At 35.8% G+C, this 24,122-nt stretch overlaps 1 protein-coding gene across 50 annotated transcripts in view; it reads right to left on the bottom strand.

Annotated features, from left to right (window-relative positions):
• Positions 1-24,122, bottom strand: part of BBX (BBX high mobility group box domain containing) — a 245,573-nt gene that overhangs the window by 110,924 nt on the left and 110,527 nt on the right. For 12 of the 50 annotated variants that reach the window (XM_081067975.1, XM_081067963.1, XM_081067937.1 and 9 more), the window contains one exon: positions 17,372-17,489. The exons of the other annotated variants lie outside the window; for them this stretch is intronic. The gene's annotated coding sequence lies outside the window, so the exon portion shown is untranslated. The remainder of the gene's footprint in view (positions 1-17,371; positions 17,490-24,122) is intronic. 50 annotated transcript variants of the gene reach the window in all.

Raw genomic sequence — 24,122 nt, 5'->3', positions numbered from 1 at the left:
AACACCAGGGTAAGCTTTTATAAACAATAAGCTTTTGAAAATGTTAACTGGCTAAACAGAGATTAACCAATTCATTCATAAACTTGTATGCACTATTAAGATTATTAGCACGTTAATAATTAACTATTTGGAAAAAGAACTCAAACACTAAAAAATCTTCCCCAGGACCAGCACAGTGATTCTTAAGAACCTTAACTTAAAAAAAACTTGGCAACTATACTGAATATGTAATCTGTACCTGTTATAAGCACAATGTCCTACAACTGACAGGAAGCAGACATTATTTTCTAAATGATGGGTATTCTAACAGAGGGCCAGTGTTTTCTATACTTGCCACATTTTTATAAAACTAAGAATTTAAAATGGTTAGGAAAGCACTATTCCCAATGTTACTAATACAGGTTTCCAATGTCATGTTTTTAGAATGTCAGAGATGTAGAAACAAACATTCCTTACAATAAGTGGGCAATACAACAAATTTCTCATAGAAACTTTTCACTTTAAAATTATTTTATAGTTTCTATGAATCTAGATATTCATGAACAACTAACCTTCAAAGAAACACACTTTCTGTTTCAATTATACCCTCTAGATAAGAAAGCTGCAGGGCTGATTCTAAACACAATTATAAAGTGCCACCTAGTGGATCATTTTATCAAGCTTCTCTGCTTACACTTAAACATTACGAAATAATCTTGAGAAAAGCTCCTCTGTGTCGTCAAAGGGTACAAACATTCAATCAAAAATAAATAAGTCCTGGGGATGGAATGTACAGCATGGTGACTATAGTTAACACTACCGTATTGTATATTTGCAAGTTGCTAAGAGAGTAGATTTTAAAAGTTCTCATTGTCAGAAAAAAATAAATTTCTGTGTAGTGGTGGATGTTAACTAGACTTATCATGGTCAGCATTTTGCAATATATACATACGAGTCGAATCACTATGTTGTACACCTGAAACCAACACAATGTTATATGTCAATTTTATCTCAATAAAAATAAATTTTATCTCAATAAAAATAAATTGACAGTTGCTCTGCATGAGAAAATAGCTACACCTTACAGCATTTCCTCATCAGTCACCAATTTGAGCTGGTGGACAACATACCACTTTTAAAAAACACATCTCTGACTAATAATATTGATTTTAAATTTGAAATGGAATCTCTGCCACCACCACAAAAAGAATAAGGAAGAGCCCAATTATCTCCTAAGTGGTGCAGGACGTATAATGACAGTATGTACAAGTTAGAAAGAAGATCCAATTTACCCAGCGTGCTTTTATCATCCACTTCAGTTGATAATAAAAGATTAGCATCATTAGATCAGTACAGTAATTACTGTTACCGTTGCTCTACACTGTAAGAGAACAAATTCACTTGGTCTAAATAAGCTTCATCTGGTGTTTAGAAATCAGTAGGGTTACCAGCAAAGCCTTTAAAAGGTAATATACCACATCTCTGCACGTGCAAGCCGCAAATGCCCTGTGTTACCATCAGGGGTGGCAGTCATACAAGTTATGATCAATTAAATTGAAGTTAATGAAAAGAATTAATGTGGAATAAATACATAATCGAGGCAAAGGCATGGGCTGATATTTACAGCTTTAGTTGACAATTCTGATAAAAGTTTAGGGCTAGACCTCATCAGATGAAATCCAGTTCTACCTAAATTTTCCTAGTTACAGACTCAATATTTTGCTTTTCAGAAGCAGTCTATAAGTATTTTTTAAAAGCTCTAATTATCTAGGTATTTTCAGAGTCCCACATTGTAAAACAGGCATGATCAACTTATTTGAAGAGCATCCTCCTCACTGATGGAATAAAAAGTTTTGACTTTGAAGAGTTGTCTACAACATGTTGCAACTGGCTTCCTTGGGAAAATTTTGCCTGTTGTGTTGCTGTTCTTGGGTATCTTATTTACAGGATATGTTCTGTGTAAGCAGCTAGTCTTGTACAAATGAAATGCTCATTTAAAAAAAATTGACAGGGATTGCAAAGCCATTCCTTGGAGGTCACTGTGTCCTCCAAATTACAGAAGAGAAAACAGAAACTCTTAGGGTCAAAGGTTAGTTTAAGTTCACCAAACGAAGAGTTAAGATCTGGGCAAAAATTAGAACTCTTGCTACTATATCACACTGTCTTTTTATTCTTCTCCAAAAAGAAATGGAATGCTTCCCTGCAATTCTTCTTCAGGTGCTACAGCTGCTTTTTTCATCTAAAAGGTCCACGTGGTACCTGCTGGCCAGGTGTGCATTCAAGGCAAATAAGGGTGCTTGAACTGTGAGTTAAATATATCGAGCTGCGGGTAAAGCAGCTTCTGTGGAGCAATTCACATCAATGAATTCGACAAGGAGACCAAGGGACAGGGAACAGACCTGGCAGTTATTAAAGTGGGAACCATTATTATTTACTGAGAAGGCAGAAGCTGTTTCTGCTTCCCACCATTAAGCTTGTGTTAGCTGAGGAGGCACCATTTCCTCAACACGCGCTCAAAAAGTGATGGCCGATAAACAGATGTCCACAGGCTAACCTTCAGCATTTTAGAAGAAAACCTTCTGTTTCTCTCAAAAACACCATCTTTTATTTCTCGTTCTCTTGCAAAGTATACACACACACACCACACATTCTTTCAGCTCTGAATCAGTTCCCATTTCCAAGGTCTGAAAATTTTATCTGTGTCTTCCTGTCAGATTTGAGGCAACTGACCCTTCTATGTAACTTTTAAGCTACAGTTAAAAATGTCCCGTTATTATTTTGCTATTTCTTATTACTCATTGGGCCATATTTCTGATACAGTAAACACACACATAAGTGAAAATCTGAAAACTTGGATTCAAATACTCTAAGCAGGAGCATGTCTTGGCTAAATTGCCTAACCTCTGCATCTCTGGTTCTCTCCATCTGGCCTCTCTAAATTATTCTAAGGCTACATTTCTTGAAAACACTCTACAATAGATTTCAACGAACAAAACTTATCAGGCCTGTATTTAACACTACTTCAGCAAAGGCTTTAACAGAAGTCTGAGGAGCGTAGTGATAGGACCAAATCTAAAAGGGGTTCTTTGTGGGTTGTAAGTGAATTGCTCTTGAGAAAGTCTCTGTAGACATCTTACTTTGGCTCCTCCTCTATGCAAACTGCTATGGGAGCCTAAGAAAAGCAGCTTTCAAACTTGTAAGCGTAGAGGTTTGGTGCTGCTGCCGCCAGGCCGCGACGGCTGCCAGGGGACGGGAGTGAGTCAAAGCCATTCTATGCACCGCACGCCTCAATGTCTTCCCTTAACTTGGCAGCCACATCCGCTGGGATCAGTCATCCAGCTAAATGTCACGAGTCCTGAAGTTATTACTAGTGTACAAGTTTCCAGTCTGAAACTTTACAAAATGATGTAACTTTAAAATCATTACAAAGGAGATCTTTTTATGTTATTATTATAAGCTTGGAACGATTTGTGAAAAATTAAAAGGGTCGTGAGACAATGAGTTGGAGTTACCCAATGTGTACGTCTGAAAGAACATTCACATACACCTTTCTGGATCAAAGGTATTACTGGCACTTATTAAAAGAATCAAGTAGAATCAATAGGCACAGTTTTATATAGTACTTACACAGTCTGAGAATTTTCAAAGATATTTACATGTGAATACCTCATTTTTAGACTCCTCTAACACTTATTTCCAACTTACAAGGCATTACAACAGATGATTTACTTACAGCCTCTTTTCCCTTGAAAAATGTAACTTCCTGAGTATTATTAATGTTTTTGGTCAAATTATATCATATGTAAATTTGAATGCATTTTTTTTCAAAGGGAGAATAATTAACTTTACATTTTGTAGTCATCCCACTCTGTAATTTCTGTCCTTCAACAAAAATGAAATACTTGAAGACTGTCACTGAAGACAGCTCTTCTTTTATACAAACTGTTCTATGAGTCTTTTAGATAAAAGTAAACTAGCAGATAAAGTACATGTTTAGATATTAGGAAATGTATTTCTAACAAATAGGCTTCTTAATTTTTAATAATTCTACAAGTAATATTATGCTAGTTTTTGAAAGAGTTTATAACAGTCTAACGTTATCCTGAATAAGAGATATTTCTAAGGAAAAATTAAATGAGTCTTACTAATAATCTGTTTTCTTATCAAAAGCAATTTGGAAAAAGGAATATCTTACTATAAGGAAGACACACTTTCATCTTCATCAGTATTATCCTCATTCTCCAACAGCCTGACAATTTTTAAACTTTGGCTATGCCCTTAATTTTGTGAGAAAACTATACAATTCAGTTAAAGAGGAAATGAATAATATGATTTCTGTGTTTTGGAGGTGGGGGGTAGGTAGGTGCTGAAGCAAAAATGCTGAGGTTTCAAAAAATGTAGAATAAACTTTTATTAAAAACAGATTTTAAATGGCCATTTTATCAGAAATTGAGCTTTTAGGTACAGAATATGAAAGCTCACTATCTTACCACAAGAAAAATTCTGCTTTAATCAACAGATCTCATTGCCATTACATCCCACACAAGGTTTTGCCACTATACAATTCCTTGTATCATTTCTACTACAAGGAATGTTTTCTCCACCAACATGTCCTCTTTTTTTCTTCAAAATTCTGCTAAAACTTTCTGAACATGGAACTCTTCTTATTAACTCAATCTACCTTTGATTGAAAAACACTAATATTTATTTTGAACTCCTACTTTGTTCTTCATTCTAAATCACAGATTTACAGAGTTAAGAACAAATTTTAAAGATTATCCAATTTAACTCTCTCATTGAAGAAAAATTCAGGTCCATATTAAGAAATTTGCTCAATGTCCCAGAACTTGTTCTAGTACAATGTCATCCATGGGATTATTTTTTTATTTTCATTCAACGTTGAGAGAATCTAAAAGGTAACATTTCTGAAGCCAACTGAAGTTTATTTGTTCAATATTTTTTTAAAAAACAACAAAGCAAATCATTGATTCTTTTCACAAAGTATAAAAATTTCATTTCCTTAAAAATGACTTCATTAAAATTCATGTCATTACATTCATTTCATTAAAATGACCAAAAGTCATTCAACATTCAAAATAAATGTACTGAGCACCTACTGCCTTGCCAAAAAGGCAAAACAATATATGAGAACTAAGAAGGCATTCAGACTTTTGAGAAAATTTATCATAATATTCTCCAGAAAAGGTTTAATTAACTCAACACACCACATTCCAACAGACTACAGCACTAAGTAAATTTAAAAAAACAAAACAAAAAACAGTCTACATACTCTTCCTCTGTCCCATCTGTTTTATACCATCCCCAATTTCAACCCCTAAATAATTCACACCTTGTACTGTACGTAGGTGATGCTATCTTGAGGAATTGGTGACAATACAGATTCAAAAACATTGTAAGTCTTCCATGAAGTTTCTAGCTGGACTACAAAATATTTTCAACTTAGGTTCATTCCATGAAATTCCATATTGAACTGTGCTTGAAAACTGTAGTCATATTATCCTAGATCCCCTTTAACTTTACCACTTTGCATCGTATGTCTATAAAGTAGCTAGGACCTTTCTACTAGAAGATCAAATCCTCCTAATACTTACTTCCCAAATTGTGATTTCAGAATAAGAACAATCTTTCTCAAATAACCTGCGCTAAGAGTTACATAAGTAAAACCATTCATTTGTTTTATACTCGGGGAGCTAAGGTAAAGAGATCCTGAAGGTCTCACACAAGTGACTTTAACACATCTGCTCTAATTCTCAATTCAGCATTCCAGATATAAGATCGCACTGCAACTGACAGCCGTCAAACAGGGGGTAGGCATTTCCAATTCGCAGTTTTAATGAGTTTTATCAATGGTCATAATTTGGTGTTTAGGACTTTTGCCAACCATGTTCATCTTTCTGTACCTGTCAGGGAAGAAGAGTCACAAGTAGAAACATGGAAGTTATATAATTTGCAATAAAAGGATCTCAGAAAACAGAGTTATAAAATTAACCAGGATTTCTACATACAATACAATATATTCTTTTAATACTCTTCCATTGTGACTATTTGGTTACGACAGAGGCTTAACAACACTCTTTTTCTCCCTAGATATTTACAGCAACAGCCTCCCAAGGAGACAATCAGTTTTGCAGTCCAATATGGATCTAATAAAATGGGTGAATAGTATTGTATCACTGCACTCAATTTTACAGTTCCTAAGTCTTTTGGGACATCATTCTCAGTATGTTTCTAGCTCTGCCCATCTCATTCTTTGGACTGATTTTCTTCGGTAAACTAAAGCATTCATCACTTCTCACCAAATAACACACACATAGAGAGTTACAATTTTTTTTTTCATCTTGTGAACAACATTGAGATGTACCCCCTTGTCGGGTCAAACCTTCTTTTTTTTTTTTTTTCAATGTCGGTCAATCTTGAGATGAAGATTCAATGCTTTCCTTTAGAACCAAGGAACTAACTCTCCATGAAAACGGTCTTTGAAATCATTTAAATGCAACTCATTTCAAACAAATTGACAAAAATCTTTCGCACATGTTTTTAATTTGAAGGAAAAAAAAAAACCATACTCAAATCAATCCTTGAGTAAGCTCCAGGGAGAGCAGAAGAAAGGCTGTCTCAATAAGCTTTAAACCCAAGAGAGAACAGCTGACTGGACGACTGACTCCATTCAGTGAAAATCAGACCCACTCTTGCCCTGGCACAGACCTAGAAGTTCTCTAACTTAAGAGTTCCAGAATGCCAACTTCCCTTGGTCCACAATGGTTCTTAGCAGTTGGCAGGTTACTAACTGACACACACATAAACCCTGTGTGTCCAGGGCAGCTTGAGACTCACAGAAAGTAACGCTGCCATCTACCCACTGTATGGGTTAAGTAACCGCAAATAACTATAAATGGATGAAAGCTGCAGCCAAGATTCCTCTAAGCTCAAAACAGACCTTCACCTCAGGGCAATGATGCCATCATTCAAATGAAACATGGTGCTTGGCTAGCACAGGGAAAGGGAGTAGAGTGCCCACTGGCTAAGCACAAATGAAACGTACAGATTCTGAGTTAGATTTGGTGGGAGACAACAGTTTAACATGTATACAGAAGAAAACCATATTTAGTGATCTTTAATAACATGAGATGTCCAGGTGAGCTTCTTAGGAGTCCCAATTACTCAGAACAACTATCAATATTAAAGCACAGCTGCTAAACTTTCTGTTCTACTGTTTTTATTAAAAAGATTCAGTGATTTATATTTTTAGATTTAATAAAACCTAGTCAGCCTTTTAGAAATGTGGTTTTTGCAGCTAGATAATGAATGGTAATATACTAGGAAATTAACTTCAGGAAAATAGATTCATTGCTCACTACTTTTTCCTTAAAATTACGGACCCATTTGAACATTTCACTGTTTTCTTATCCAGATATAAACTCCGAGACAAAAATGAATATTATTATTCTAGCAGTTACCTAAATTTAAACGAAGGTATATTCAGAACTACTTGAATAAGATGCTTTTTAAAAATCTAGATATATCTGTATTTTGTATAATTATGTGACTAATTACATAAAGCTCCACTGTGAGCTTACTTTTATATATACCGGGGGAGCCAAAAAAATGTATATAAGTGGACTCTTTGGTCAACATTGCTCAAGCAGTATTTCGCTGTAATCAGAAGTGTCTGGACGCTTATGGTAACCACTCTGAGCACCTCTCGTAATTGCAGAAGTCAAACATGACTTATATTCATCTTTTGTTATCAGTATATATTGAGTATGACAATTTTTAATAGATTTTTTCCCTTCTTAAAATGTGTATACATTTTTTGGCACCCTCAGTATTACTAACTTTTATGTAACAGATTGAAAATATGAGTAAAAGTTAAATATGTAGTTCAAAATTTATTCTTGTTAGTTTTTAAAAAGTTCTCTACCAAGTGAAGCCCATTCAACACAGGATCTGTAATAAATGCATTTCCTGGCTCCCTCTAAAGGGAAATTTTATATAATATGTTTATATATTTTATATACATTATATTCACATTGTAAATTTTCTACTATATTTAAGGATGATCCAACTTATGAACACAAGTTTATTTTAATATTTGCTGCAACATAATTAGGGAATATATGAGTTTCTCTCAGAAGACATTAAACTAAAATAAGAACACTAAATGAGTGCTGTAGGTTTTCTGAAGCACTTTCAAGCCTGTCCAAATTAATAACATACTAAGTGAATTAGTACTACAAAGGAGACTTTTATCACTGATAATTTAAAATATTAATGTGAATACTTAACAGGTCAAGCCTTTTACATTAATCAAAGACATAATGTAAGACTGGTTAGAGTGAGCATTCTCCTATCAGTAAAGTTTTTATGTCAGGTAATTTCTCCCATTTTTTTTCCCTTGTAAGTCTAAAAGGATATTTCTTTCCTTGCATTCCTGAGGAATAAAAAGTTATCTGCTCTTCTAGAAATAGGATGGTATTAACTGCTTCTTTTGGGAATAGAACATTTGGCATAATATATTTTTGTGGTATTTTATCAAGTAAGTAGTTAGGAGGGGTGAATTATCAAAGACAGTCCGGCTTCTTGTTCTTCGTGGCCAGACAGGTCAGTAAATCTCAGGTCTTTTGTGTGTTTTAACGCTGGAGGTGGGAGTTTAACAACCAGACTCCTAGTAAAAAGTAACTGAACATTTAAAAAAAAAAAGCAAAATAATGTTTTAAATTCCAAATTTGATTTAGAATTAATGTTATTAAAAATAAATCCTTCATTAAAGTTTCTCTCCTTTTCATGTTTTTGGTTACAATATTCTCCTCTTGCCTTATTCTCTCCTTAGCCTAAAATTTGCCAGACTTAACATGGAATTTTCAAAAATAAGGTTGGTAAGATCATGATGCAATCAATTATTTTGTGTCCCTCAATGAACATCAGAAGGAGTCTACTTAATCGTGGTTTACAGTCAAATACACAGCTCTCTGGCCAGGACTCTCAGGAGTGACTGGCAGTGTTTACAATGTACAAAAAGTTAAGATAGAGTTTGTGTCCCTTGCTCTGTGTCACCTGTTTTCTGGTGTCTATTGCCTTCGATCCAGAGTTCAGAGGCACTTACAAAATGAATTCTCAACAAAAAACACACTGAGGAACTCTTGGTCCTGGGAGAATCCAAAGAGTCAATTAATTTATTCCTTGAAAGTGGTTGTAGCACTAATCCTATTCAGATGGAATCCTTTTATGGGAAGACTGAGTGAAGGTAGCAGGGGAAGGAACCCAGGCCCTCACTCACCATTTATCTGTAATTGAGAAGGTCCTAGCAGAAAAACCACAGAAGAAAGGAATGGGCAACTTGCCTTGAGCATAAGATGAAAACAGACCCACTGAATCCAAGAAAAGACCCAACAGTAAAAACCAACATTAACTCAAAGATGGTAACTGGAATGTGAGAAAAGATGGGGTTAAGTTGGGCAGCAATGAACAAAGGGTAGGACACTGCCTTGATCACTGTTGTGGGGTTAGAGGAACAAGAAGAGAGCAGGAGGGTAGAACTCAAACTTTTACACCGAACAATGCCTTGGTTGCCTGGTGAATGGTATTAGGAAGCCAAAGGCATTGATTATACTTTCGCAAAGAAAGATAAGTATATTCGTTCTGTAGAACAAATCAACCCTAAATAACAGAAAGGAAGGGAAGTTCGATGTATGCTCCACTTGCTGGGGTTATGAGAGAAAATAACTGGTCACTGTGACACTATTATGGGCCAAAAGCCCAGTAAAGTAGGCAGATTCAAGCTTTGGTAGTGGTGTCCAAGCATCCAGTGAAAAACTATTCGTCATTTCAATTGAAGATAGAACACAAACTATTAGAGTCAAAAGGAATCTTATATATTACTGGTCTACCACTCTCATGTTTCAAAAAACCAGAGTGAAACTCAAGAAGAAATGGTTTTATGGTTTAAAAAGCTATTCACCAGCATATTCACCAGGCATTTTAATGCTTACTGCATTTATATCTTTCCTTTCTTCATTCAATAAACATCGACTGACTAGTAAGTACTATGCACGAAACTACATCCTGGTATACTTTCCTGGAAAACTTCAGAAAACAAATGTGGCAAATAGTGGTAACAAGTTTGACGATAGGTAAAATATTGAGATCAATCAACTAAAATTGTGGACCACCAAGTACAGATTCTAAGATTAGAAAGAACTGGGATATGAAAATTGGAATGGCATATCCAAGTATAACCAGATACTAAAAGTACCATTTTTCTGAGAAAAACAGAAGCGGGTAAAGAACAGAAAAGGGAAAAAAGTCGCAAAACGAAGTTCAATCATTTACTCAAGTTCCTGGGACTTTTGCTATGCAGAACAAAACACTGGCTGAGTAAGTCATTGCAGTTTGCAAATAGGCTTCTGTGGATCACTCTTCCTCAACTTGAATTAAAGAAAAAAAGAAATCAGTAAATGATGTATATTTCCCTGCTCAAACTGTCTTTAAAAGTCAGAAACAGTTGACAATTTTCATTTTACATGAGAACGTTACATTATAATGTCGCTATCTTGGGAGAAAAAACTTAGCTAGCAAACATATCCAGCTATTCCAGGATGTCTGAATTTAAATGGGTTTGAGAAGAGATGCAAGTGACAACTGGAAAACCGAGAAAACCGAGAAATCAAAGCAGCTGCTGCAAAGAATAAACTAATATTAAAAAAAGGATCATACCAAGCATATTCTCTGATCACAAAGCTTTGAAATTGGATATCAACTGCAAAAAGAAAGCAGGAAAAAACACAAATACATGGAGATTAAAAAAAGGAAAAAAAAAGGTCATCAGGATTATTGTTAAGATGGTGTCATAGGCAACTCACAAAATTCTTTGAACAAAAATCTGGTAATTTAAAAGAACTATAGGGGATATACAGGGAGTACATAAAATCCAACAGGTTTTATGGAAATCCTTTTGCCATTACCTTGGAGAGTCTGAAGTTGGGCATATCCTTTGACCCAACAGTTCCACTCCTGAACATGTATCTTAGAGAAATAACATGTACATAAAGAGGCATGTACAGGAATCTCAAGAATTTTTCCTCTGCAGCTTTATTTCTAATAACAATAACACAGAAAGTAGAAACAACCTAAAAAGCCATTAAAATAAAGTGGATAAATAACTTGTGGTATTTTTATATAGTGAAATACAACTGTGATCATAACTGAATTATAAGTAGCAGCAAGGATGACTCGCAAACATAATGTTTAGTTTTCTAGGTCCAAGATGGTGACCCAGAAAGAACTTACCTCCTCCCTGGAACACATCGCAGCTACACCTACAAACAAAGCAATTCCCCTGAAGAAATGAGGACTGAACAGCCTCTGCACAGCAAACCAGAGACCGCAACGAAATGGGCAGGAGGGCAGGAGGGTCGAGGAGATTGAGCTTTGGAACTCCACCCCCAACGCACTGACGAGCAGCCGGGAGGGATGGCTAAAGGGCCGCACGCACGGACTCCCCCGCCCTACCGCTCCGCGAAAAGGTCAGGAAGGACGTATGTCAGGAAATCCATTTTCAAACCCTAGAGCAGCTACCAAATCGGAGAACTGCGCAGGCAGTTCGCTACGGTGTTGGAAGCACAGGAGAGCGCCATTTGTATTGCTCACTCTCGCCTTCCACCTCGATTGCTCGATCCGGACACTGCAGCCAACCCGCCAAGGTCGCCCCAGTGCACCTCAGTCCCCAGGCTCATAGCAGGTCGGCAGCGTGTCAATGGGAGTCCCTGCGACCTGTGCCCTCTCCAGCCATAGTTCCAGGCTCCGGGCAGCTTTTTCCCCGGAATCCCGATAGTCGGAACCCACTCCAACTACAGCTCTCGCCCCCATGCGGCTTGTCCCTGACACTTTCCACAGACCCACCCACTTCAGCCATAGCTCCGGGCTTCAGCGCCGCTTGTCCTTGGGACTCCTGGTGGCCTGACTCCGCTCCAACTACACTTTCAACCAGCCGGCCAAGGCAGTCCGGCACAGTGTGCCGCGGAACTTCCCACAGCCCACGCACGCTCCAGCTAGATCAGGGCCTTGTGTGGCGTGCCCACAAAACTCCCCATGGCCCAAGCCCATTCTACTGCTCCAGCAAGGCCGCCAAGGCAGCCCAAGTGCGGCTTTGCCCCGGAACTGCCGCAGCATGAGCCAGCCCCAACTACAGTCCCAGCCGCCCCCCCACCAACGTGTCCCTGGCAAGGCTTGCCCATCCAGGACTCCCCACAGTCTGCACCTGCTCCATCTCCAGCTCCAACCTGCAAAGGTGGCCCTGGTACAGCTTGCCTCCAGGTATTTCTGCAGCTCGAGCTCACTCCAGCTCCAGCTCCAGCTCACCTAACAAAGACGCCCCGCACACGCACTCTGTAAAAAGGAAGTTCCTACTTAAGGCCACTCCTTCAAAACTGGGATGGGCTTTTGTTTCACCCAATTCATAGAAACAAACCAGAGAGTCGAAACGAAAAGACCACACGAAAGAACGGGAGGGGGGGGGGCAGGGGGAGAAAAAAACTCAGAAAAAAAGAACTAAATGAAACAGAGATAAACAATCTACCAGATAAATAATTCAAAACAATGGTTATAAAGATGCTCAACACAGGCTGGAGAAGAACAGATGAACACAGTGAGAACTTCACAAAGATAGAAAATATAAAAAAGAACCAATCAGAACTGTGTAACACAATTACTGAAATGAAAAATACACTGGAGGAAATCAACAGCAGATTAAATGATGTATAAGAACAAGTCAGAGCTGGAACACAAGGTAATGGAAATCACCAATCAGAATAGCAAAAAGAAACAATTTTTTAAAAATGAGTATAATTTAAGGGATCCCGAGGACAAAATCAAGCCTATCAACATTTAAATCACAGGGGTCCCAGAAAAAGAGAGAGAAAGAAAAGGACAGAAAACCTACTTGAAGAAGAAATGGTTGAAAAATTCCCTAAACTGATCAAGGAAACAGACATTCAAGTCCAGGAAGCACAGAGAGTCCCAAACAAGATGAACCCAAAGAGACCCACATCAAGACACATCATAATTAAAATGACAAAAGTTAAAGGTAAAGACAGAATCTTAAAAGCAACAAGAGAAAAGCAGCTAGTTACATTCAAGAGATTCTGCATAATACTATCAACTGATTTTTCAGCAGAAAATTTGCAGGCCAAAACGAAATGGCACAATATAGCAAAAGTGATGAAAGGGAAAACTTACTGCCCTGTTTTCACAAAAATAAGACCTAGCCGGACCATCAGCTCTAATGCATCTTTTGGAGCAAAAATTAATATAAGACCTGGTCATATTTTACTATACTACAAGACCAGATATAATATAATGTAATGTAATGTAGTATAATATAATATAATAATATAATACCAGGTCTTACATTAATTTTTGTTCCAAAAGACAAAAATTATTCTTTTGATGGTCCAAAAGAATTGGTGGTCCAAAATTATTCTATTTGATGGTCCAGCTAGGTCTTCTTTTCGGGGAAACAGGGTACCAATAATACTCTACCCAACAAGGTTATCATTCAGAATTGAAAAGAGATAAGAGTTTCTCATGATCAATTGGGATCTATTCCAGGGATACAAGGATGGTTCAATATCTGCAAATCAAACAGTATGATACACCACATAAGCAAAATGAAGGAAGAAAATCATATGATAATCTCAATAGATGCAGAAAAAGCATTTAACAAAATTCAACATCCATTTATGATAAAAACTCTCAACAAAGTGGGTACGGAAGGAACATACCTCAACATAATAAAGGCCATATATGACACACCCACAGCTTACATCATACTCAATGGTGAAAAGCTAAAAGCTTTTCCTCTAAGATCAGGAACAAGACAAGGATGTCCATTCTCACCACACCACTTTTCTTCCACACTATATTGTAAGTTTAGCGGCACTAATCAGACAAGAAAAAGAAATAAAAGGAGTAAAATTATAACTATTTGCAGATGACATGATTGTATATATAGAAAACCAAAAGATTCCACCAAGAAAATGTTAGAATACATGAATTCAATAAAGTTCTGGGATGCAAAGTTAATATTCAGAAGTTTATTGCACTTCTATACACTAATGAACAATCAGAAAGAGAAATTAAGAATACAATCCCATTTACAATTGTATCCAAAAAAAAAAAGAAAACTAGGAATAAATTTAACCAAGGAGGTAAAAAACCTGAACTCTGAAAATTATTGACATTAAATGAAAGAAACCGAACAAGACACAAATGAATGGAAGGACATAACATGCTCATTGACTGAAAGAATTAATACTGAAATGTCCATACTACCCAAAGCAATCTCCAAATTCAATGCAATCCCTATCAAAACATCAATGGCATTTTTCACAGAACTGGAAAAAATAATCTTAAAATTTATATGGAACCACGAAAGACCCTGGATAGCCAAAGCGATTTTGAAAAAGAAGAAAGCTGAAGGTATCATGTCCCCTGATTTCAAAATATACTACAGAACTATAGTAATCAAAACAGTATGGTACAGAAACAGACACATAGATCAATGGAAGAGAATAGAGAGTCTAGAAACAAACCCATTCTTACATGGTAAATTAAACTATGACAAAAGAAGCAAAATATACAGTGGGGAAAACACAGTCTCCTCTTCAGTAAATGGTGTTGGGAAAACTGGACAGATAACATGTCAAAAAAATTTAAAGTATAAGACCTTACACCATATACAAAAATAAACCCAAAATGGATTAAAGACTTAAATGTAAGACCTGAAACCATAGAACTCCTAGAATAAAACACAGGCTGTAAACTCTTTGACCTCTCTCTTTGCAATATTTTTTAAAATATATTTCCTCAGCAAAGATAACAAAAAGCGAAAATAAACAAATGGACTGCATCAAACTAAAAAGCTTTTGCACAGCAAAGGAAATCATCAACAAGATGAAAGGGCAACCTACTGAATGTGAGAATATTATTTGCAACTGATATACCCAAGAATGGGTTGATATCCAAATTATATAAAGAACTCACACAACTCAACATCAAACAATGCGATTAAAAAAAAATAGGCAGAGGACCTGAATAGACATTTTTCCAAAGAAGACATACAGATATGCCCCATAGACACATGAAAAGAGCTCAACATCACTAATAGTCAGAGAAATGCAATATTAAAACCACAACGAGATATCACCTCACACTTGTGAGAAAGCTATTCATCGAAATAAGTAAGAAGTGTCAGCAAGGATGTGAAGAAAAGGGAACCCTTGTACACTGTTGGTGAGGATGTAAATTAGTGCAGCCACTATGGAAAACAGTACAGAGAGTCCTCAAAAATTTGAAAACAGAACTACCATACAACCCAGTAATTCCACTTCTGAGTATTTATCTGAAGAAAATGAAAACACTAATTTAAAAGACATATGTATCCTTATGTTCACTACAGCATTGTTTACAATAGCCAAGATACAGAAGCAACCTAGGCGTTAAAAATAAATGAGGGGATAAGGAAGATGTGATACACACACACACACACACACACACACACTTGATTATAACTTAACGATAAAAAATAATGAAATCTTGTCATTTGCAATAATATAAATGTACCTAGGGAGTATAATGTTAAGTGAAATAAGTAGGACAGAGACAGACAAATACCATGATTTTATCTATATGTGGAATCTAAAAAAAAAACAAAACAAACAAACAGAAACAAACTCGTAGATACAGAGAACAAACTATGGTTGTAGAGGGGTTGAGGGTGAGGGGATGAGAAGAAAAGGGGAAGAGGATTAAGAAGCACAAACTTCCAGTTATAAAATTAGTCAAAGGATGTAATGTACAGCATAGGGAATATAGTCAATACCATAAAAACTTTGTACAGTGGCAGATAGTTACTAGACTTACTGTGATGATTACTTTGTAAGGCATATAAATGTTGAATTACTATGTGGTACAGCCAAAACTAATATATTATTGTATGTCGACTATAATTAAAAGTAAATTTGGAAAAAAAATCATGATGTTGAACAGCAAAAAGAGGTGTTGCAGAAGAAAACAGACAGCATTACATTATTTGCATAAAAGTCAAAAACATGCAAAACTTAATGTAGGGGATACAGAAATACGTGAAAAAATATAAGGAAAAACAAAGAAGTAATTAACTCAACCTTCAGGACTGTGGTGGAGGTTAAGGAGAGGTGGTGGAATGTGGGCCAGGCGTAGTTCTATTTCCTAAGCTACTAGTGATAGTTACTCAGTTATTCATGTTAATGTTATTCTTTTAATCTTCTTCACATGTTATAAATATGCTCTGTATATTCATGGAATTTTCTAAGTACTACGGGGGTTACTTATATTTTTAAAAAAGCTCTCAGAAATGAATTTAACAAATTATTTTAAAGGTATTTTTTTAAGTATCTTCAAGTAACAAGTACCTAGCATGCACTGAGGACTTCTTAAAATATCTCTCTACTTCACACAACAACTCTAAGACATTTTCATCCTTAGTTTGCATATGAGGAAAATGATATTCAGTGTTGTTATGTAGATTGCCTAACCTTACACAGCTAGCAGACGTGGGATTCAAACCATATCCAACTCTGAAAACCATGATACAACTGAAGGGACTGCCTAAAATATAACAACAAAAATAAATTTCCAACACAAAACAAAACTGACTTGATATACTACAGTTTACTATTTGAATTCATTTTAGCATTTAAATGCACCCATAGATCATACTGTAATAGTCTGTATTCATTTTATTTCATAGTACATCTCTTTATTACATCATAATCATAATTTACCCTTGAAATCTATGAATTCTAAAACTGGCAACAGATACCAATTATGTTTATGGAAGGTCTCGACTTGGCTGCAGTTCTTTTCATAACTTGAATATCTCTAAGACTGGAAGTTCAAGGAAAGTTAGCTGTTGGTAGGCTGAAATTTAGCACTCTCATTTCACTACCCTCCCATGAGGGATTCACTCAGGCAAGCCAACAGACTTGTCAAGTGCCACAGAAATTACTCACCCCCACTCTATTTCCTGATCTCTTCCAATCATATGTCAAAACCTAATTTTAAACTCACACAGGGAACCTGATTAATCTCACCTAGTTTTTTCTACTCCATTAACTCTGGGCCTCTTCAGCACACATACAACACAACTCATTTATATAACTGTTTGTCAGTTTTTTATTTTGTTGTTTTTGTATGTGCGTTTGTGACCATCCTACAAGAACCACTGAGAAGAGTTTACGAGTTTATTTCTTCTGAGCTATGCCCTAACGTCTTCCCCTGAAGTACCACTGTGCTCTGTAAACAGTAGTCACTTAATAAATGCTGATTGACTTACTACAGTGGAACAATTCGCCTCTGGTATTTCTCAATATCCCAGTGAATCCTCCACACCTATAAACATGCTGGAGATGATACCAGGTACCGCTAGAGGCTTGGGGTCTTCCAGACGGTGCCTGGGACAAGAAAAACACAGAGAGAGACCAAAGACAGTCAGGAGAAACACAGAGAGAGGGAACATGGAAATAAACAGAGAACAGAATAAAGAATGAGAGGAGCAAAAGAGTCAGGAGTTACAGAGATTAAGCATCCAGAGACACTCAGAGACAAGGAGGAAATCAGCGATCTGAACTTGGGTTAGGAAACCACACTTTGGGTAACTATTTACTTATGAAATAGGTGCCCTCGTGTTACTAAATTTGTGATATAATCAACCATTTTAAAGTTATTTCCAAGGTTTTTCTGAACTTACATCTTTATTAAAAGTCATCTTACAGGGTCTCATCTTTGGAGATACAAGTACATACACACAGAAACAAACATAATCTTCAAAACAACTCAGGAATAAGGAAATATTTCTCCAGTTCTCCAATTTGGAAAATTGTTACTTCAGAGAGGTAATGTGACTTGCCCAAGGTCACAAGTAAGTATATGGTTACTGGGTCCCAATTCTTCTGATTCCAAAATACAGTGCTTTTCTGACATCCCATGTTGTCTCTATTACAAATGAATCATATATAAATCCAAACCATTTTAATAAAATTCAAACTACACATTCTTGATAAATTTTTCTACCTCTTCAGACACTGAACTATTCAGGTTATTCACTAAGATACTTTACCTCAGGGCTTCATTTATTTAAAAAATCTATCAGGAAAAGAAATTGGAATAGAAATATATCATCAGAATGATAGAACGTTTTAAACAGAAATGAAGTGAATATCCACTTGACAGAATTTTTACATTTAAAAAAGGAGCTAGAGTTCATTGCTTTTACCACTTTATAATTTCAAAGTCTAAGTGATTCAACAAATTTCAGCTGAGATAAAAAAATCCACATTTCAATAAACTCTTAGATCTAAATACTAGTAAATTTGTCTTGAACTTGTGTTCTCATAATGTTTCAACCAAAGTCTACACTGCAATTCAATTTCAGGGTAGTACACGTACAGTAGAAATGATTGAATGTACCACGCTTTATAAGCATTAGTATTTTCTCTTGAGGAAGACTTACATTCTTCTAAATAATCATGCCATTTTGGAAGCAAGGAATGTAATTGCCAGAAAAGCTCATTTGATACAAGTGCAAGCATGTTATTGGATTTCACAGCAAGACAAGATAATACGAATACAAAGAAATTTCTATTCAAGTGTGCATCCATACATTTTCCCAAGTTCAGCAATTTTGAAACCACCAATTTTCAAATAAGGCCTAAATTATAGTACTGCTCTGCCCTCTAGTGATTGGCTAGGATGTGCTAACTAATGTTCTCACTTATTTTTTAATTGTTTTTTGAGCAAACTTTAGGATTGCATATATATATGACGGCTGCTTTTTCATCATTTGAGTAGTGAAACAGAGAGTACTAGTCATCTTTTAAGACGTGGCTTGTGATATGAACACAGTGCAGCAAAGAGACACAATTTCTTTCCATAGGAATTTTCTACTTAACTATTGCAAACCAGAAATAAAACTTAATATAATCTATTCTAATCCTTACTCATATTTTTATGTCAAATAATTCCATTCAGTTTCTTTGTTAAGAACTTTACAAATTTCAAAACTATAAATCCCCAATTCTATTATTTTGGAGACTGAGGTATAAAGGTGTGTAGTACTATATATACCACACATAGATGAATAATTTTCTGCTAATTATAATAGAGCAAGATACGCTTTAAAAAAATTATAATGAACATCATTTACCCCTAATTGTTTAAGTGGCAATTTAGAACTTTCCTGAATCTCAGTGTCATCATTAGGAAACTGTCACTTTCTGTGTGGAAACATTAATCAAGGATGCCAGTTAAGACATAGTTATTATACAGAGATTCACCCCAGTATTTCAATCAAGGGAATTTCCTTCACTCTTAGTTTTTCTTGCCATCAACCTCTTGTGAGGAACCAATGCATTTCTAGAACAGCATTTCTATTCTAACTAATGCCAACTGTATTAATTCTGTATCTACACTTGTGTTAAACATCACATTTGTACACATAAATGTAAAAGGACACGTGAACATGTCAGGACAATCCATAAGCAATGGGGTGGTGTGGTTAGGAGCACAAACACTGAAACCAAACAGCCAGAGGTTGAATTCCAGCTGTCACTTAGTAACAGCGTGACCTTAGGCAGATTAACCTCTGTGTGCTTCAGTTTCCTCATCTACAAAAAGGGGACTAGAAAGCGATACCTACCAAAAGTAATATTTTATTTGGGTTACACAGGTGTATGTATTTATCAAAACTCAGAGAATATACATTTAAGACTGTGTATTACACTAGATGTAAATTTTATATAGAAAGAAAAAGCTTTCGATGTACGTAAATAGTGAACTCCAGTCAATAATATACTTGCTACATACAGTGTGCAGTGCCAAGTGTAGCGATGCCTGTAATTTTCTTTCAAATGAATCAAAAAATGAAATGAGGAGGGATTATAGGTATGTAATAAAATAAGGATAGCAAAATGTTTGTGGCTGAATCTAGGTGGTAAGTATATGAATGCATAATGCTATATGTTTAAAAGTTTTATAATGAAATGTTAGGTAAATACATCTACCTTTCATAGAATTCATATGAAGATTAGATATCTATTTAACAGTATTGAATATACAGAAAAGTGTCTGACAGTCAACAATGACGAATGGGAGTAAGTTTAAGCAAATGAGTGACCTACTCTTCCTTAGTTGGAGAAAAAAGATGAAAAGTGATGAGGCACTGAGCTTCCAAACTGGAGCGGGCAGTTGCCACCAAGGGCGTTGAAGCTCAAATTTCAAGTACATCATAAAACTGCAGGGACCATGTGAAGAACATGATATTTGAAAACCAGAAAGAGCGTATTTGAATCCTGGCTCTGTTTTTAATTAGCTAAGAAGCTCAGAAAATTTAGAATGTTCTGAGCCTCAGTTCTTTCATGTATAAAATGGGAATAATGATACGTACATCTAAGGATCATTGCGAAGATCAGGAGAAAAAAAACAAACACACAGAAATAGTAGCACATAAAATGTAAAGAAAACTGCAGTTATAATAATCATTATTACTACATAGGGGGAGTCACTCTTACACTCTGTACATGGAAACAGAAGTGACTACATATCTGATTCTAGGCTAGAAATTTCACATGCAGGTGGCCCTATGACTCCAACGAGCTTTCTAAAGGATCTTTAAGACAATAGGCCTCATTTAAAATTTGACTGACTGAGTGTAAAAGAAGAGCTGGCAATATCAGGGCATTCATTAATCATCCTTCTGTAATACCGATTATAATAAATATAAATCCTACAGCTGAGACATTTGGAAAACATGTTTGCTGACAATATTTTAAAGAAGGTCACTTCAAGTGCGTTTAAGGGAAATATTAGCACCTGAAACAGTCTAAGGCAACATATTTAAAGAAAAGAATATTAAAACTATACAAGATTACTTTTATGCTCCCAGGGACTGGGTTTGTAAATCATTATAGATTACTCCATGAAAATAGTGGCTCAACATATAGTTGTAGCTAAAAAGAGAACCAAAAACTTGGCAATGAAAGTGGGAATATTGGAAACATTATACAACACGGCTTTTGCTTCGACCACTGTACAAACGCTGCTTTCTTCAAAGGACCCTGGGATCATCTAACCCAAACACCTTTTCAAGGCAGTTAGATGTCTCTGTATTTTTCACATTTTTGTTGGAAACTCTTCCCAGTCTTCTTCCGTCCTACACTCTATTGATTTTCTCACCCCAGATCTGATTGTTTTTCCTTCCTTTATACTTCTCTTAACAAAGAACAGTAGGTGTTTTCAAAAGTTCTGTCTTAGTCACATTTCCTACTTTCACCATTTTCAAAGTTTCAGCTTTACCTCTCATGTTATACCTGTCTGCTGCCTGCCTCTTTTCCAAACTCATCGCAAATTCCTTCCTACATCCTATACATGATAACAATGATGTCCTCTCTGTGTCTCAATCCATCCCAAACTTCACCTCCCGCTTCCACAAATCAGTTTCTATTACTGTCTCTCCACTTTGGATGTAGCTGTCATCTCAACACATACAGTTAAATGTACCATATCTTTGACTTCCGTTTCAACATCACTGCTTTCTTCCCTCTTAGGAACCCCTCCACACCCCCAACCCAAGTTCAGTCTATTGCCAAGTTCTATAGGTTAGTATGAGGTCGGTGCGAAAGTAATTGCGGTTTTACAATTATTTTTCACCTTTTAAACTGCAATTACTTTTGTACCAACCTAATTATTTGGTTCACGTGACAGGACAGGATCTGTATTCTTTGGGAAACAGTGAAAGCTAGATTTATAATCACTAAATACTCACAGACACAGACACACACAGGCTAAATAGTAGTCAGCGTCAAGCATTTGAGAATATCTTCAATGATGGAATTATTAAAAATGAGTATATAATAATTTTTGTCCTGAGAGTTGGGAAAAGACTTACTTGATTTTGTGAGTTGGCTACCTCAATCCAAATATCTTGAGATACATCCAAATAGAGTATGACCTTCATAATGTCTCTCATAGTGGTGCCATTTACAACTCTCAAACTCTATTAGAAGGACAAATTTCTTCTTACCTAGGATAGCTAACGCCTCCAAAATCAATTTTTGCAATGCCTACCCCTTTTCCCTTCCAATCAATCCCATTTGTATAGTCTGCTCAAAAATTTTCAGTGGTTCACCTGCCTTCATGAGGAAAAAACTCAACTCACCCTGACATTCAAGGCTGTCTGAAATCTGGCTTTCTACCAATTTCCCATTTTAGCCTTACACACGAGTATATCCCATCCACGTGGCAAAGAGGGGCTATTCGCCTTCTCCATACTTCTGTATTTCCCCCGCTGTGGAGAGTTCCTTGATATTTCTACCTGGTGTTTAAAATCTTCCGCAGCACTCTCAATGACATTCAAATTGACATTTGTCTATCTCTCCTTTCTCTGCCTAATTAGATTTTGCCTTCTATTGTCATATCATGACCCTGATAGTGTCTGATACATTGCACATAGTAAACAGAGGAACAGAAAGTAGATTATTTTATCTTTAAACAAAACATTTTCTCCAGTGAGGTTACTGTAGGAAGTTCAGGTTCTAAAAAGAAATACAACGGAGCTGAAGAAAACGTGCAAACACTCTTACAGGTGGGCAAAAATGGTTTAGGCTTTCAGTATACGCTAACAATTGAAAATATATATAATTAAAGCCTGTATAATCCATGTTTGTTATGGTTAGAATGTTCACATGTTCAACTAGGAAAAGGCAAAATTGTTATAAAGCCACAAACACCAAATATATACATGCTAACTGGCAGAACAGCTTTTACAAGGGAAAAAGGTATTCTCATAGATGTTACTAAATTGTCTTCAAAGGAAGTTTAGATATATTATAGAGAGATACTCAAAATTAACAAATAAAAGTTACTGATACCAGGGACAAATGACCAAGTTGTAGTGCCTGAAAACTATTAGAAAGGAAATATAATACTTTCAGTGAGGTAGCATTTTCTGCAGATGTAGAAAAATACTTCCTTTTCTTGGATCAATTAATTGTAAAATGCTAAACCAATGACCTAAAATGAAGGAAAATCTTGCTTTCCTTGTCTAGTTTATGATTAAACTAGCAGAGTAAGGTCATGACCAAATTAGCTGTTGAACTTTTAAAAACTTTTTATAAAAATAGATTTCATACTTTAAAATTCATTAAGGATTCATAATACTGCTCCCTGTTTTGTTAAAACAATTACAGTCTTCAAAGAAAAATATGTAGATTATAAAAATTTACTGTTATGCTTAAATAATTTACTTGTTTGGGGTGATAATTTTGTTAATACCAATAGTATAAAGAAATAACATTCCTAAAATAACTATAATCCACTGAATGAATGACAGATGGCTTATTTCTTAATATTTTCATATAGTTGAGCTTTGATTGGGCTTCAATAAACTTGTAAAATTAACTAGGGAAAGTATAATTAAAATCAAACTTCTATCACTTATGTTGTGTAGAAAATATTTTAAGATATCCAAGAATATAAAAAGTAAATGTTATTATGTCCTAATGATTTAAAGCAAGTCCATCCTGAATTCAATTCAATTCAACTTCCTATAACAAAGATGTGTAACTAGAAGGCAGATGTTTCCCTTGTGAATGCAGGCAATAACATGCTTCAAATTCAATTTCAAGGAACAGGTAAGCAGCAAAAACGTCAAATGCCACTTTTGACCTATTGTCCATTTTGAGAACAAACACATTTCTTAACAGCCCTGCTACGTGCTGGGTTAGCATCGCACCCTCCGGCCCTTTTAATCCTCATAACAATCTCACATGCTTGGTATTCATCCTATTACACAATGACGCTAAGTAACTTTCCCGTGCCCCAATCACAGTAAACAGCTAAGTTAGATTTTTGTCTTGTCTTAAGTCCATCATCTGACGCCACAGCCCAAGCTTCTGAGATCAAGCGACAGCTTAAAAAAATAAAAAGGTAATCCACTTAAATCTGTCTTCTACAAGGAACCTTTAAATTTCTGCCTACCCATATTAATCTCAAGGAAGCAACAGTGAGCATTAAGCAGTTGACAATCTAGA

Source organism: Rhinolophus hipposideros (genome assembly GCF_964194185.1).
Source record: "Rhinolophus hipposideros genome assembly, chromosome: 2".
In the NCBI taxonomy this organism is placed as follows: Eukaryota; Metazoa; Chordata; class Mammalia; order Chiroptera; family Rhinolophidae; genus Rhinolophus; species Rhinolophus hipposideros.
This window is presented reverse-complemented; position numbering and strand designations above follow the sequence as displayed.